The following is an 18,361-nucleotide window of genomic DNA, read 5'->3' as shown; positions in this document are numbered from 1 at the left end:
TCAAGATTCCATGTCATAGATTTGTTTCTTAACTTCAAAGTTGCCTTAACTCTCAACCTGAGTTTTGCTGTAAGCACATTCCAAATGTGCCAGATCTGACTCTAGGCACAACTGTGTGTTTTAATTGTTCAGTCTCTTAGATATTTAGCAGAGATATATCAACATCTGAAAGCGTAACCTTCTCACTTAGTTGCCCATGTGAACCACAGTAGCACAACCTAGAGAGATGGAGTCCTTTCCATTCTAACTTATTATGTGGGGCAGGGTGCATGTTTTTAAAAGGCACACTCAAAGGAGTTCCCATCGTGTCTCAATGGTAACAAACCAGATTAGTATCCAGGAAGACGTGGGTTCAATCCCTGGCCTTGCTCAGTGAGTTAAGGATCTGGCATTGTTAGGAGCTGTGGTGTAGGTTACAGACATGGCTTGGATCCCATGTTGCTGTGGCTGTGGTGTAGGCCAGCAGCTACAGCTCCAATTTGACCCCTAGCCTGGGAACTTTAGGTGCAGCCCTAAAAAGCAAAAATAAAAAATAAAAGCCATGTCAAATGGAATGAAATAATGCAGAGAAACCCAAAGTCTGATCATAAGTCAGAGGTGCAATCTATAACTTTCCATAAAAGAAAGATAAGCTACACCTCTACCTAATGCAAAAGAGCAGAGTTACTAGAACAAACTGCACAAGCACTGAGTTGCAATTGTTCTCTATTTTCAAATAAATAAGGTAGTTATATTTTACATCACATTTAATTTGCCCAGCCTTCATGAGTTTGTATAGTGTGTTCATAAGTAGTAGGATTCATTAAGGTTGAGTAAGACAGGAATCAAAAGGTGAGACAAATACTGAACAGGGATGGAAAGCCTCTGAAGGCCCAAAGACAAGGTGATTTGGCTTTTTAGAGAAACTTGAGGTATGCCAGGCCTGAGGTAATGAGGTCCCTGGAGTCACAGTTTATCCACAGACACAAAGACAAAAACACATTTGACAACTGAAGACATGATTTAGAGGTTGATATGAACACTTGTTAGTCATAGTTTTCCTTGTTTTATATAATAACAGATGTTTTGTCCTATTAAGGATAAGTAATACAGTGAGAAGAAAATACAGATAGGAAGTATTGCAAGATGAGTAAGTTTGTCCAAAAAAAGTTTCAAGTTTGCAAACATTGCATTATATGCACTACGTAATTTTATAAAAAGGTTTTTTTAAAGGATTCCAAAAAAAGGAAAATGATTATCTAAAGTTACTTACTGCATCATAATGCTATTATCATAACCCTCTCCTAAAACAAGAGGGAGGAATTTTATTATGTCACAAACCTACATATAACCCAAGAGCATCTGAAAGTATTTCCATGAATAGAGATATTATAATACAAAATATTTGGTCAACTCAATATTTTAGGAGTTGGAAATGACTTATCCTCTTAATCTCAATCCAGGTAGTGGGATTTTTTTTTTTTTTTTTGGAAGGAAAAATTCAATTTAAGAAGAGGTCATTTTGCTTTTTCTGAGTTTAGAAAGTAAGACTATAAATTCATTACCTTTATTATGGGTGGAAAATAGGGTACTTGGGGACTAACATATAAGTTCCTTTATTTTTCCTGACCCCTTTTCCTTCTCTCTCCATTCCTCATCTTTTCCTTTCCTTTCCTTTTCTTTCTCTTCTCTTTTATTTTACTTTTATCTGCCCTCCCCTCCCTTTTTTAAAAGGCTGCACTTGCAGCATATGGAAGTTCCCAGGCTAGGGGTTGAATTGGAGCTGCAGCTGCCAACTTACTCCACAGCCCCAGCAATGTGGGATCTGAGGGGCATCTGCAACCTACACTGCAGCTTGCAGCAATGCCAGATGTTTAACCCACTGAGCTAGGCCAGGGAATGAACCCGCATCCTCATGGATACTAGTCGGGTTCTTAACCTGCTGAGCCACAAAAGGAACTCTTGCTGTTCCTTTTTAAAATGTGTGAGTCTGAAAGACAGTCTTAGAAGCTTTCTTCAAACAACAGCAGAAGCATGTTTCAGAACATGATCTTTATCTTCATTTTAATTTTAATTTGTTTATGGAAAATTGTTTTTTTTTCAGAGTAGGAAAAAAATAACAAGAAACAAGACAATGTTTAGTTTTAGTTTAGAATCTCTGCTTAACACTGTCAGGATATTATATTAAAAATCTAAACACATTCACAAATTCAATGAAATTATTCTAAAAGACAAAAAGAACAGAAGAACAGCTACGTTCTCGTTAGACCACTTTAAAATAAGAATCAATTTTAGTAATTTTGCAACAGAAGTTATCATATTGCAATGAATTGCATTAATTCAAGATATTCTTTCAAGTTGCTTATTAACCAAATTTCATACTCAGATATTAGCGTTCGGTACAGATGTAAGATTAGTCAGTTAATATATTCATTTTTGGAGCTTTTGGTGAATAAATTTTCCTAACGATATTTTCTATTTTATTCATCTTTTACTTTAGAATGATTATAAGAAAGAACCTACTGAAGAGGCCTTCAGGTTGCAAATTTTAATAACTTAATGATTTTCTTTTATTTATTTTGATGGTATTTCATAATATTTTCTCTGATGGAGAAATCCTCCCTTTTTCTTTTTGTATTTATGACTTTTCTTGCCAATTATCAACCACAGAGATGTTAACATGTTGTTCCTTCCAACACTGATAAGGAAGTCATACTTTCTGAATTGACCCCTGTCTCTTACATCAAAAATAAACATAGAAAAGTATACAGAGAAAGATTTCGCCTGAATTGAAAACCAAGAAAGTCCTAATTGCCTGAGCTGGAACACATGATTTTTTACGACTTTAGAGGTTCTCCTCCAATCTTAGAATTATTTTAAAATGGATAAAAGCATTATTTCAAGCTTCGGATTTTAAAAGTTACCATACAATCATTATTTCAAGCTTCAGATTTTAAAAGCTATCACACATTTTCACAGTTCTCCAAGTAATACATGTCTAGTAATCATAGATGCTGCCTTCAACATTCAATCTATTTATTCATTAAGCAAATAATTTTTGAGAATATACTTTATGTAACATACTATTTTATTTTATTTTATTTTTTTTATTATTTTCCCACTGTACAGCAAGGGGGTCAGGTCATCCTTAGATGTATACATTGCAGTTACAGTTTTTTCCCCCACCCTTTCTACTGTTGCGACATGAGTATCTAGACATAGTTCTCAATGCTATTCAGCAGGATCTCCTTATAAATCTATTCTAGGTTGTGTCTGATAAGCCCAAGCTCCCGATCCCTCCCACTACCTCCCCCTCCCATCAGGCAACCACAAGTCTCTTCTCCAAGTCCATGATTTTCTTTTCTGAGGAGATGTTCATTTGTGTTGGATATTAGATTCCAGTTATAAGTGATATCATATGGTATTTGTCTTTGTCTTTCTGGCTCATTTCATTCAGGATGAGATTCTCTAGTTCCATCCATGTTGCTGCAAATGGCATTATGTCATCCTTTTTTATGGCTGAGTAGTATTCCATTGTGTATATATACCACCTCTTCCGAATCCAATCATCTGTCGATGGACATTTGGATTGTTTCCATGTCCTGGCTATTGTGAATAGGGCTGCAATGAACATGCGGGTGCATGTGTCTCTTTTAAGTAGAGCTTTGTCCGGATAGATGCCCAAGAGTGGGATTGCAGGGTCATAGTAACATACTATTTTAGATGTTAGTGGCCAAAAGGGTAAACATTTCTGTCTTCATAAAATTCATATTGTACTAGAGGAGGCAGACAGTTAACAATATGCAAAATAAATAAACTATATAGTTTATTAGAAGGTGATTAGTACTACAGAATGAAGAAAAAGTAAATCAGTGTAAGGAAAATCCAAAGTAGGGGAGGTCAAAGGTTGCAATTAAAATAGTGTGCTCACTCCTCATTGAGAAGATGACACTTCATTAGAGATTTGAGGAAGTGAGGGTATTTGCCATGTGGATATCCACACAGGGTCTTTCAAGCAGAAGAAAGTGTCAGTGCAAAGACCTGAGGTGAGGGTGTGACCACGTGTTCAAGAAAGAGCCAGCAGGCCAGTGCTGCTGAGTAGAACAGGGGAATGAGGGAAAGGCCAGAAGAAAGAAAATAATCTAGAGCATGTTGGGCTTTGTATCCAGGGGAAGGACTTTGGCTTTTCCTCTGGGCAAAACAAGATCTATATAGCAAGGTTGGATCAGGGCAGTGATAATAAGGTGTTCTTACATGTTTAAAGAGTCACACTGGCTGCTACATTTAGACTGGAAGAAGCAAGGGCAGAAGTAGGGAGACCAGTTAGGAAGCTACTATAGATGAAGGAAAGAGTTGAAAGGTGGAGACCAGGGCAGTAGAAACAGTAGTCTTGATAAGTAGACAGCCTGTTAATACATGCTGAAATTATAGCTAACAGCCTTCCTGATGCATGAGACGTGTGGACTATGACAGAAAGGGAGGTACCAAGGATGATAAAGTTCTCTGCATCCAGTCCTGGATCTCATGAATTGACCACTCACCTTTCTATCAGAGGAATCTGTCTAAACTATCAAGTTGACCATTTTCCCCCATGGCCCTTCAATGACATTCTGTAGCCCAGAGGGATAGGACAAATGATGTATAGATGCCCTTTGTATGTCACTTAACTTTCCTGAAAGTGAGAAATGTTTTCTTTCCAAATGGGATAATGACTATTTCATAAGATTTAGGGGAAGATCAAACACAAATACATGTGTGTGTGTGTGTGTGTAAACTTTTGTCTGCTACATAAAATTTACTGATTAATAAAATACGTGTATTTTAAAAGTATAGATAAACTAAGTTCCAGTGGATTATTATAAATAATTTGTAAAAAACAGAAAAAAACCTCAGATCATTAGAAACTAACAGAGAGAGATTTAGTTTTTTTACCATCCAGTATTTTTCCAACCAATTTTCAAGCTGATAAGTTTGGATAGGGTCTCACCACTGGGTTAGAGATGATTATGTTCCAACTAAAAGATATTTAGAATAGACATTAGCAAATAAGTTAATATTGTCAAGCAAAAATCATGAGATAAGACATCTATCTAAATATACGTGATTGAAGCAAGTATCACTGTATTCTATTCGTACTCTCCATGGATTAGCCCCCAGCGCACTGGATCCACATATGCATCCCTGTGTTATCTACAATAAGTTAGCAATATAAGCAGATTTAGGACATGGATGAAGAATGATTTATTAAAGTCATTACCAATACTTTTAAGCACAACCATAGTTTTATTCCAGCTTATTCTTGTCTGTTAGTTGTCAAAGGAATAAATGAAACATTTTATATAAGTATATATGAATCTATTTGGTAGTTAAGAACTCATTTCCTCAGATTATTCTGAGTCCCAAAAAACATAAGACGTCTATGAAGTCTCACTATAAACATGAATATTTTTATAAAATTACCTGACCTCTCCAAGGGAAATCTGTTTCTCAAACAATAAATTTTCATTTTAACTTAATAAAATATCATACCATTATCCTAAATATGTGATATTAATTTTACCCATTTGGCCAAGGAAGTATCTAATTAAAAAAAAAAAAAACTTACTTCCAGAAAGTTCAGAAAATCTATATATGTTGCTGATAGTAGTTATTCACTTCAATGGAAAAATCCCAGAAAATTTTAACCCAAATTTAGTAGTGCTCTCAAAACTGGAACTTAAGTATTTAAAATGAATATAAACACAGAATTTATATATAATAAAATACAACTTATCACAATTAATAAAGATTAATTTTGTTCTTAAAAAGGTCACATTCAAAATTTTTTTTGCTATTCAAAATGCAACTCTTGACATTTAAAAAAAAGTCAGTAGTTTAAAATGTCCCAAGTATTCAAAACCACATAGTTGAAACCATCAATGTATTTCTTCTAATAGTTTTTGAGTGAGTTTTGGAAATTGTTCTACTTATTTTTCATCATTTTCTTCAAGCTCTACTGTCACCTTTAGAAATTTGTTAGTTGAGCCTTGAGGTTTCAAAAAATATATTTTCTAAAACAAGGTACAAATTTTATCCTTCACATAAATGAAACCTTTTGACTGTCAATAGTCATTAAAGTAGTAAATATCCTTGAAACCTGAAAATGTGTTTCTCTTTAAAAAGAGTTTGCCACGCTATGGTTTTGAAAAAAGTGGAGATGTTTAAAAGAAAAAGGGCAGTACTAATTTGAGATTTATGCTTTTGATTAGGCTTATTTCTCATGATGGTGTAGGTGTAAAAAAAGTGGGGAGGCATGAAAGAAAGAATTACTATTCATGTGGTCCTTTATATATATACTCTTTGTTCTAGCACAGATCTCTGTGTCACTTACTCCTTACAACAGCCCTAGAGGTAAGCACTATTAACATCATTTTCCCAGTTGAGGAAACAAGACTCAGATAGATTCAATAATATGAACAAGTTGCACAGGATCAGTGGTAATATCAAGACTAAAGTCAGGACTGTCTGAATCCAAAAACCCATGAGCTGTCCAGTCATCCTTACTGTGTAAGGGTATGAAGAATTGAAGATACCAGCACAATCCAAAGAATATGATTCTATATAGTTGATTTTCAGCCATGGGAGAAAGTTTCCAGAGTCATGTAGAGAAGCATCTCTAACTAGACCTAACCAACACAAGATATGACATGTCAATAAATATTAGACATTTCAAAACTGTAGGCTTGAAAGTTTATAATGAGCAGTGTTTGTTTGATAATGTGTAGGCACAGGCTTAATCACACTCCATATATCTCATTTCTTAAACTCAGCCATACCTGCCGTCACACTGAAAATACCCTTGCAATCATCAGGCACACTGAGAATAATGGGCTCCAAAGCCCAGTTTGTCTCTGCAGGAAAGGAAACTAAAAGAAGTTGCTACCTAAAAGACAGCTGAAGTAGAGACCATACAACATCACATATCAAGATGCACAAACCATTCAGTCCTGCTCAGGTCAGATGTGATAGAAGAAACTGAGCTGAGATGACACTATCATCTGAGTATTAAAAAGATAAAGATGTAAGTTAGTGCACATATGATGTAAGAAACTGTGCTGAGCATTTGGAGGATGCAAAGACAAACTTGGCTCTTGCCAAAGAGCCCAAGGCTAGGGAAAGACCAGGCATAAATAAATCATATAAAAGGAGAGCAGTGATGTTTAATAAAACTCATGGATTAGACTGTTTATTTGATATCTATTATGGCCCAACTTCTAAACTACACATGCCTCAGGTATCATCTTAATTCTCCCAAACCCAATAACATATATTTTATCACTTCTATTTTACAGAGGAGGAAACTGAGGCTTGGAGATATTAGTGATCACGCCAAAGACCAAGACAACCTAACTGATATGTACTAATTAGAACTCAGACCCCTCTAAATGCATAACCAGAGCTTTAGATTTCACTGCCAGAGATGGAGATAAAGGATTCACTCAGTTCACAGGGGAAAGGGACTGTTTTGATGTCTCAGCAGTAACTTTACTTGGAGGAGAAGACAGGTGAGCTGAGTACTTAAAGACAGTGTTTCACCAGGAGGTTGGAGGAGAGGGACTTTCCATAGAGGGCCTGGAGGAAGGCAAGCAAAGAGCCAGAACTCAGAACAGAAAGAGGCTTGGCATAGCTGGAGGCCAGAAACAGCTTATAGGCTAGCATACAGTGTTAGAGAGGCAGGTGGGCACCCTATTACAGGAGACTCCAAGTGCTAAGATGAGGCAGCTCCCTGAACATTGTGGACACTGGACCCAGAAGGTCTCAGCAGACAGATGAGCTGACTAGACACAATACAGAAAGATGAATCTGGTGTGCAAAAAGTGAGGAAATGAGTAAGACTCTTAGATTCCTAAGTTTCAGCAACTTTATCTAGACCATTCCTTACCCAGTTTATTAATGGATTTAAATACATGATTTTCAAGAATAGTAACTAATAACAAAGCATTTATTATGTTTTTGTTTCAAACTGTGCCTAAGAGAACACATTTATGCAAAGTACCATTTTAGATGTACCCAGAATTAGTTTTAACTAAATCATAGCATTGTGCTACTTGGTAATGTTCCAAAATGATGATATATAAAATTCAGACTTCCAAAAGTATGTATTTATGCTGCACACACAGAGGCTCACCCACACAGCAATCAAACTCTCTCTGCTTCCTCTCCCTTCCCCACCTCCCCATCTTTTTTTCTCTTCCCTCTCCCTCCCCTAACCTCTCTCATCCTTCTCCCTCCCAGCCTCTCTGTAAGCACACTGGTTCAACATCATCACTAAATAATCGGAAATATCATCAGAAAATGCTCTCTCATTTTCTAAATATGTACTCATTACAGATATGTTAAATAAAAAATGATGACCGATTGTCAGAAATATATAAATATCTTATCCTAGTCAGAATTGAGCATCTTGCACTATTATATCACATTGCAATGCTATTAATTTTTCATTAAGCATATGCTTCAATAAGTAATAATATTCTGACTTACTGTATTGTGACAGAAGGTGTAATGTATAGGAAGTACAAATCCATAAGCCATTTGGTTATCTTATTTCAAACAATGATGTTGGCAACAATTTTCCTGGAATTCAGCTAAATGACAACAGTTTAAGGGATACACTATAGACTTTGGATATGCAGAATGCAACATATTCATGCCTTGTGTAAATATTATGACATGCCACCAATGCCTTTAAACAATAGACAGAATGCTCTGACAAGTATTCGGTTCCTAATGACCATGAGATGCATTATCTATTTGTCACAAATAAGCTAACACGACTGTGAAATATTTCACAATTTTTCCATTATGTTAATACTCAGACAACTTTCCTCTTCTTATTCTTGAAACTTGAAAGCAGAATACTTTTTAGCAGAGCCAGACATTATTCATTAGGAAGGGGAAAAAAATCCCAAAGATGGGTGTAAAGGATCACATACAGATTGGGCATGGGCTTGCCCATTAAGAGGGCCATGCGAAAACAATTAAGGCCCCTCCAATAACTTCTTCATGGGGATGATCAACATAATACAAAATCAACATCAGTGCTTGTATCTAAATAAGGATAGATAGATCCTTCTGGCAAAGGATCAGAAATTACAAGGCCTTCTGTAAAGCTGAAACATCAAAGAGTCATAGGGAAGCTTAGAGAAGGAGATGGTCTCCCTATCTCCATTCTCAACCACTTCTCATCTGCAAACAATCAAAGGAAGTAAGTGAAAGAACATGCTAACATTGCATGACAGCTCTATGTGGAAAGATAGGAACCAGGGCAGAGCCAACATAACAAGTTCAAATCAGAAGAAAGATTTCTCCATTAGGAGGATTCACCAGAAGCAGGAAGCACAATGTCTCCCCTAAGTCCTCCCCCATGAAGACAACCACAACAGTACAAAAGCTAAACGGCCAGACCCCTGAGGTGGTGCCATACACAGAGACTCTTTCCAAAGTAAGTAGCCATGACATGCATGAAAAACAAGGGAGCAAACTGAGGAAAATCAATAAACCTACGAGAAGATAATATAGGAAAGCAGAGGACCGTCAAGAGAACAGAAGAGATGTCTCTCCCTAAAATAGACTTTCTACAAGAAATATGAGGGAGTTCCCATCGTGGTGCAGTGGTTAACAAATCCGACTAGGAACCATGAGGTTGCGGGTTCGGTCCCTGCCCTTGCACAGTGGGTTAACGATCCGGTGTTGCCATGAGCTGTGGTGTAGGTTGCAGACGCGGCTCGGACCCCGCGTTGCTGTGGCTGTGTGTGTTGCTGTGGCTCTGGTGTAGGCCGGTGGCTACAGCTCCGATTCAACCCCTGGCCTGGGAACCTCCATATGCCGCGGGAGCGGCCCAAGAAATAGCAACAACAACAACAACAACAACAAAAGACAAAAAGACAAAAAAAAAAAAAAAAAAGAAATATGAGCATATGAGGTAAGTTCTATTGGAGTTATATACTTGCTTCATGGAATAACCTAGTATGATTTGAGATTCACTACATAATTATATTTTTTTCTAGAAAACACCAAAGTGAGAACAAAGAAGGAATGGTTGTCTTAGATAGAACAAACAATGGGTGAAATTAAAGATACTGGGTTAAATATCAGAAAAATCAAATGTGGGGAAAAACTGAAGTGACTCAAATTGAGTCTGACTCAATTGCAGACCGATTAGGACATAAAAATGTGGAGGACATATTCAAAAGAACAAATTCAAATGGAAAAGAAATGTGGAAAAGAGAATAAATGCATAACAGAATGTGACTTTCCTCAGGTAACCAAAGATTTGAGACTCCACCATAGGACTTAAGAGCTACTATGAAAATAAATATGAAAATGAAAACCTAAATCCCATTAGAATCAAGGCCTTGGCTTTTATTTCCAAGATTTAAAAAATCCTACAGGTATTTAAAAACAAAAAAACAAACAAACAAAAAAACAAGGTAACTTCAATAGAAGCCAAATAGGACTGGTTTCAAATTTAACTTTCATACAACCAGTTTCAGAAAACAATGAAACTGAAAATCACCCACTCTTTTGAGAGAAAAAACTATGACCTGAGAACAAAACACTTAGCACATCCTCAATTAATTGACAATGTATAAGAGCAATAGAAAGGTATTCTTTCTCTGGCAGATTCTCTCAAAGCATTCAACATGCTATCCTTTCTGCAGGAACCAAAGAATAAAAGCATGTTTCACTTAACCAAGAGTATGAATTAAAAACTCAATAGTTAGAAAGTTAGGTTTGAAAAGAAGATAAAGTAAATTGGGAAATGTGATAAAGAGTTAATTCTCATTGATCTTCTTTAATATTACCTTTAAGCTTAATGCAGTATATCATCAACTGGCTATTTTATATGTTATAATGGCCATTAAAATCATAAATACAAAAATGAAAAATTATCAAGAGAAATTGGAATATTACAGAGTAACCTAAGAGGAATAAAAATCATGTTGAATTACCATTTTACATAGTACACATGAAAGAAAATAATCTCAGACTTCTGGACAATTAAAGGTTACTTTGCTTTGATTGTAAGAAAAAGATCCCCTCATATACTACAGATAGGAAAGAAACTGATACAACTTTAAAGGATACAGTCTGGCAAGGCAGAACAAAAATCTTAGAAATGGTAATACCCTTTTGTACCAACAGTTACATTTTGTATTAAGTGTAGTAAAATAGTTTTAAATAGCACAATCTTGAAAACAATAGGAAATTGGCAAAATGAAGGACAGAGGTTTAAGGAAGATAAGTATAGCACTGGGGAAATCTTCACACCATAATAAATAGTGAAAAAGAGGGCTCCAATATGCTATATACATAAAGGTACAAAGACTCAGATTGATAGGTTTCTATATGTGGTTTCAATATAAGTAACAAGGAAAATGTTTTACTTGTATAAATAAAAAATGAGTATTACAAATAAAATTGTTTACAAAATCTGTGGGTTGTATCAGCATTATAGCTTCTCTTGTGAAGAGGTAAAACTGTCACTGTATGCAGATGACATGGTACTACATATAGAAAACCCTAAGGACTCAACCCCAAAATTACTTGAACTGATCAACAAATTCAGCAAAGTAACAGGATATAAGAATAATATTCAGAAATCAGATGTATTTCTGTACACTAGCAATGAAATATCAGAAAGGAATACAAAAATCAATACCTTTTAAAATTGCACCCCCAAAAAATCAAATACCTGGGAATACACCTGACCAAGGAGGTGAAAGACATATGCTGAGAACTATAAAACTTTAATCAAGGAAATTAAAGAAGATACAAAGGAATGGAAAGATATTCCATGCTCCTGGGTTGGAAGAATTAATATCATAAAAATGGCCACAATACCCAAAGCAATCTACAGACTCAATGCAATCCCTATCAAATTACCCAGGACATTTTTCACAGAACTAGAACAAACAACCCAAAAATTTATATGGAACCACAAAAGACCCAGAATTGACAAAGCAATTCTGAGGAACAAAAATCACGCAGGAGGCATAACTGTCCCAGACATCAGGCAATATTACAAAGCCACAGTCATCAAGACTGTACAAAACAGATATATGGCCCATTGGAGCAGAATAGAGAACCCAGAAATGAACCCAGACACCTATGGTCAATTCATCTTTGACAAAAGAGGCAAGAAAGTAAAATGTGAAAAAGTCTCTTCATAAAATGGTGTATGGAAAACTGGACAGTTGCATGTAAATCAGTGAAACTGGAACACACACTCATACCATGCACAAAAATAAACACAAAATGGCTTAAAGACTTAAATGTAAGACAAGACACCACCAAACTCCTAGAAAAAAATGTAGGCAAAACATTCTCTGACATCAACTTTACAAATGTTTTCTCAGGTCAGTCTCCCAAAGCAACAGAAATAAAAGCAAACATAAACCAATGGGACCTGGAGTTCCCGTCGTGGTGCAGTGGTTAACAAATCTGACTAGGAACCATGAGGTTGCGGGTTCGGTCCCTGCCCTTGCTCAGTGGGTTGACAATCCAGCGTTGCCGTGAGCTGTGGTATAGGTTGCAGACGCAGCTCGGATCCCGCGTTGCTGTGGCTCTGGGCATAGGCCGGTGGCTACAGCTCCGATTCGACCCCTGGCCTGGGAACCTCCATATGCTGCGGGAGCGGCCCAAGAAATAGCAAAAGACAAAAAAAGAAAAAAAAAAAAAAATAGGGGACCTAATCAAACTGACAAGCTTTTGCACAGCAAAGGAAACCAAAAAGAAAACAAAAAGACAACAAAAACAATGGGAGAAAATCATTTCAAATAATGCAACTGACAAGGGCTTCATCTCCAAAATATTCAAGGAACTTATACTACTCAACAGCAAAAAAGCCAACAACGCAATTGAAAAATGGGCAAAAGACCTGAATAGACATTTCTCCAAGGAAGATATACAGATGGCCAACAAGCACATGAAAAAACAGTGAGCATGCCTGATTAGTAGAGTTATGCAAATCAAAACTACCATGACCACCTCACACCAGTTAGAATGGCTACCATTAATAATTCCACAAACAACAAATGCTGGAGGGGTTGTGGAGGAAAGGGAACCCTCCTGCACTGTTGGTGGGAATATAAGCTAGTACTACCACTATGGAGAACAGTATGGAGGTTCCTTAGAAAACTATTCACAGAACTACCACAGATCCAGCAATCCCACTCTTGGGCATATATCCAGACAAAACTTTCCTTGAATAAGACACATGCACCCAAATGTTCATTGCAGCATGATTCACAATAGCCAAGACATGGAAACAACCCAAATGTCCATCGACAGATGATGGTATAAAGAAGTGGTATATATACACAATGGAATACTACTCAGCCATAAAAAAGAACAAAATAATGCCATTTGCAGCAACATGGATGGAACTAGAGACTCTCATCCTGAGTGAAGGAAGTCAGAAAGAGAAAGACAAATACCATATGATATCACTTATACTTGGAATCTAATATACAGCACAAATGAACCTTTCCACAGAAAAGAAAATTATGGACATGGAGAATAGCCTTATGGCTGCCAAGGGGGAGGGGGAGGGAGTGGGATGGATGGGGTGTATGGGGTTAAGAGATGCAGACTATTGCCTTTGGAATGGATAAGCAATGAGATCCTGCTATGTAGCACTGGGAACTCTGTCTAGTCACTTATGATGGAGCATAATGACATGAGAAAAAAGAATGTATACATGTATGTGTAACTGGATCACCATGCTGTACAGTAGAAAATTGACAGAACATTGTAAACCAGTTATTATGGGAAAAAAATAAAAATCATTATATATATATATAGCTTCTCTTGTAATGACATGGCTTGATCTTGCAGATTTTACACTAAATTTGAAATTGGTATATATATATATTTCTTTCCTTTTATAGACATACCCACATACCCATCTCATGTGGAAGTTCCCAGGCTAGGGGCTGAATCAGAGCTACAACTGCTGGCCTATGCCACAGCCACAGCAACATCGGATCGAGTTGTGTCTGCCACCAATACCACAGCTCACAGCAACATCAGATCCCCAAGCCACTGAGCGAGGCCAGAGATTGAACCCGTATACTCATGGATACTAGTTGGATTCGTTTCCACTGTGCCACAACGGGAACTCCAGCTCCATCTGTGGTTTAGGTTGCAGATGCAGGTTAATATCAGACACATACTACTTCATATAAAACAAACAATAAAGACCTATGGTATAGCACAGAGAATTATATTCAATATCTTGTAGCAACCTATAATGGAAAAAAAGTCTGACAAATAATACATATACATATATTATACATATATATATATAAACTGAATCACTTTGCTGTATACCTGAAACTAATATAACACTGTAAATCAACCACACTTCCTTTTTTTAATTAAAGGTTAATAGATATAATTTTCCTTAAGATGAAAGTAACAGCAAAAAGGCAGACTAAATTAATTTTTTTCAGAGATCATTTTCCGCTATTATTAAATATCATCAAACTGTAGTCCACACAAGCCAAAACATGTTTCAGTTTGGTTTTGATTGAAGTTGTGTTTTTAATCTCATGACAGAACTAATAAACAGATTGTTATATGAAAAACTCTTCAAACGTTTCCCATATCTATTTTCTGAATTAAGGAAGTTCGACTGATTACAATGTCTACAATGACCTCATGCCTTTAAGGGACCCACACAATGTTTCGACTCCAGATTATTTCCACATTAATATTCTACCATAACATCTGGTATTAACAAATCATTGTGGTCTTGTATCCTACTCATTAGAGTTCTTTGAGCAGGTACTTTGAGCTAGAGTATTCACAAGGTGCCAAGCTCTATGCCCATCCTGCAATTTTGTTGTTGCGATTTTCCACATGTCCTATAATTCTGAGGTGATAAAAACCATTTCCTCAACAAAAAACGTCATAGAAATTTTTTAAAACACCATTAATGGGTCCACTGTATAAAGCAAAATACTACTCATGTAAACAATGTATATATTGAAAACCCTCATTAGTACTGAAATATCAGTTTTAATAATCTCTGTTAAGCAGCTCTCTCTCATGTCCAACCCTTCTTGGATCTATGAATCTATGCCTAAGCCTATATCATGACACACTAGATGTGTCCTGCTTTTGCATAAATCAGTACTCTACCAGTGGGGACAGGTAATACAGTGTTCTCAAGTTTCTGACTCAATTTATCTTCTCTTCCACATTCTGGCTCCAAAGATATAGAAATAATCAATTTAATGTTTGGAGAGCAAAAGTTTTAGTAAAATATAAGTCTCTGTTTGTATTTCATTAGCAATGAGAACGTACTAGATGCATTTTCTTTAAATTTTCAGCAATGAGACTTCCCTTAGAAAGAAAAAATTATCTTGACAAATACAATTGAGCTAATTTTCTACTCAGATATTGGTGGTAGCATAAAACATATGTTAGCATTAATAACAATAACACTCCTGGTAACTCTTACTAGCATGGCTGTTTAAATCTCTTTTCTGGAAATTTCATCTGAAACCTTCCAGGACCATAGAATAGTAAAAAAAGTATTGTACTTAGCATATGTCACAAATGGATATGTTTTCATGACACATACTGCTGTTAGTGAATTTCACTTACTGAAGTTTCCCTATTGCATCAGACTCTTTATGGTTAATTGGCAAAAGCAGTGAAAATAAGAAGAAAGCAATAAAAACAATGTAAATATGTTGTGGTCTCAACTTCTAAAGTTATAGTTTCTACAAGATGATAAGTAATCTAAAGAACTGATGAAACTGGTTTTCTCATATAAAACAATACAGATGGCTTCATAAATGAACCATAAAAATATTCCCTTGGAGAAAACAGACTTAAATATCTTTTAGATTCAATTCAAATTTTCCATGTTTCGTATGAGAGTAAACAGCCTCAGGATACATCTCCCTTCTTCATCTCTGCTTAATAGCAAAGGCATGACTAACAGGAATAAATTTGTAGAATATTCAAGTCAGAAGGAAGCTTGGAAATAATCCAGACCTTCTCCACTATTTTACAGATGAAAAGGCTGATCTATAAAGAGTAAAGATAGGGACAAAAGCTTTTGGGGATGCCAACTCCATCTCAAACACCTTCTCAAAAATCATGCCCCAAACATTTTCCACTGCTTGTTTTGGCTCTTCAATCTCTTGCTCAAGCATCATTTCTCTAACAGCCTATAATTTCCCTTCTGTAAAAAATGTGCCTTTGGCCAATGAGTCTCCTTCACACTTAACTCCATTTCTCTGTTCTTCTATATAACCAACCTCTTGGAGAGACTCTTCTACACATGTCCCTTTCTGTCCATTTCTCTACCTACTACAGCCTAGTTCCTATCAACACCTCTCCAGAAGGGCATTTTTTCAAGGTTATCAGTAATGTATTAGTCACCATTGAACAAAATGTTCAGTTCTCCTCCTACTCAACTCCTCAGCAGTACTGGCACTGCTCAAACATCCTTTTTCATTGAACAGTTTTGCCTCTGGACTACTCTGACTTTCATCGTTCCTTGGACCCACCCCTGTCTGTCTTGTCACTATCAGGTTTCTTTGCTGTTTCTTCCCTTCTCTGTCCAATTTCTAAATGTTGATTATCTAAAGACATGATCCTGGGTCCTCTTTTTTTCACCTTCTGTACTCTTTTCCTATGTGATCACATCCTAGATGCCTATATGTTGATATATCTCATGCTTATACCTCCAACTCTAGACTGGCTTATTGAACTGTATACTTAACTCCACTTGGGTTTCTAATGGGTATCTCTAGCAAAAGTCCTCATGTGCCACCATCTAAAAAAATTGCTCCCATTTCTGGTCTCCCCAATTTTGTCAACAGCAATATCACCCACCCATTCTACAGCCAGAAATATGAGGATTATATTTGATTTCTTTTTTTCCCCACTCTCCCATCCAATGTATTCAAAAGGCCTGTTTGACTAATTCTCCCTCGAACATACGTATTGAACACAACTTTATAATCATTTCCACTCCAAGAGCTCAGTCCAAGCCACCATAACAGCTTAACCTGCATGACTCCAATGGTCTCTTGACTTGTCTCCCTTCCTCAACTTTGTTCTCCTACTCTTCCATTCTTGATGTAAAGGCAAAGAGATTTCTTTTATATTAAATACATCCTGATTTAGAAAGCCATCAGTGGTTTACCATCACACTTAAACAGGTCCCATATTCCTTGCCATGGCTTGTATGTCCCCACACCTCTCTGGCCCTTTTCTAGGCCTCTAACCTCCAATCTCATCTTCTACACACAAATTTATGTACCGGCCACACTGGCCTTCTTTCTCTTAGTCATTCAGATATGTGTTTTGCTATCTCAGGACCCTGTCACCCACCCTTCCTTCTGGAAGCATTCTTTCATCCTTGTTGGCAAGGCTTCCTTTCTGCTTACTTCAGATTTCAAGTTAATTGTGATCTCAGAAAGGAGGCTTTTGCTGGTCACTCCTTAAAGCAGGTTCTCTACTGTTGTTTTTTCCATCATCTGTGGTCATCATGTCACTTCTTACTGCTTGCAGTTATTTTATTCATTTTTTGACTTAGCAATTTTTTTTTTTCTGGTAATTCCTTCCAGACTAGAGTGGAACTTTCCAGAAAACAAGTATTTATGTCTTACTCTTATATCCTACATTTGCATACATTTATCTGGGGAGAGATAAGATTTGACTCTGGATTCTGAACCCAAAAGACTAATTCAGGTACAATAACAACACTCTATGACTCATGGCATGGCAAGTATTATTTGGACACCCTGATTTCATATATAACATCCCATTTCCCCCACTGCATTTATTTAAGAAGGATGCAGCAAAGTTTCCAGATTCCTTTGATAGGGGAAGCAGATAGGAATACCAGTAAGAATAATAAAAACCAACAAAAACAACAATAATAAAAACTAACAAAAACAACCAACATCACTGCCACTAAGAGATTCCCATCCCTCTAGTCTGGAAAAGAAAACTTCAAATTTGGGCATACTTGGTAAAGAAATCTTGGATTCCTTTCATTTTTTTCCCCAGGAGAGAAAGATTAGTAAGTGATAGTAACATTCAGAGCCCTATCACCTGGGTTCACAACTCACTACCACTTAACTAGCTCCATGATATAGTAACTGGGCTCTCACTACTTTGCTGAATCATCTATTCAAGGAAATAGGGATTGCAATAATTAGTTTAGAGCATGTCTGTGATTTAAATAACAGAACACTATACTGTATCACCCCCTTGCGTATGGTCAATACACTGTAATGTATTTTTTAAATCCCTGTTATTTTTCTAGTTTATTAAATACAACATTTTACTCCAAATATTATCTTATGAA

The 18,361-nt window shown here is 36.4% G+C and overlaps 1 protein-coding gene across 8 annotated transcripts in view; it reads right to left on the bottom strand.

Moving 5' to 3' along the window:
- NRG3 (neuregulin 3) overlaps positions 1-18,361 on the bottom strand; it is a 1,098,475-nt gene that overhangs the window by 972,015 nt on the left and 108,099 nt on the right. The window lies entirely within an intron of this gene.

The sequence above is a fragment of the Sus scrofa genome, chromosome 14 (genome assembly GCF_054392235.1).
Source record: "Sus scrofa isolate SSC_HxYL_T2T_F1_AM1 chromosome 14, Sscrofa_HxYL_maternal_Yorkshire_Landrace_v2.0, whole genome shotgun sequence".
Taxonomy (NCBI): Eukaryota; Metazoa; Chordata; class Mammalia; order Artiodactyla; family Suidae; genus Sus; species Sus scrofa.
Note: the sequence above shows the minus strand (reverse complement) of the source record. Positions and strands in the feature narration are given on the sequence as shown.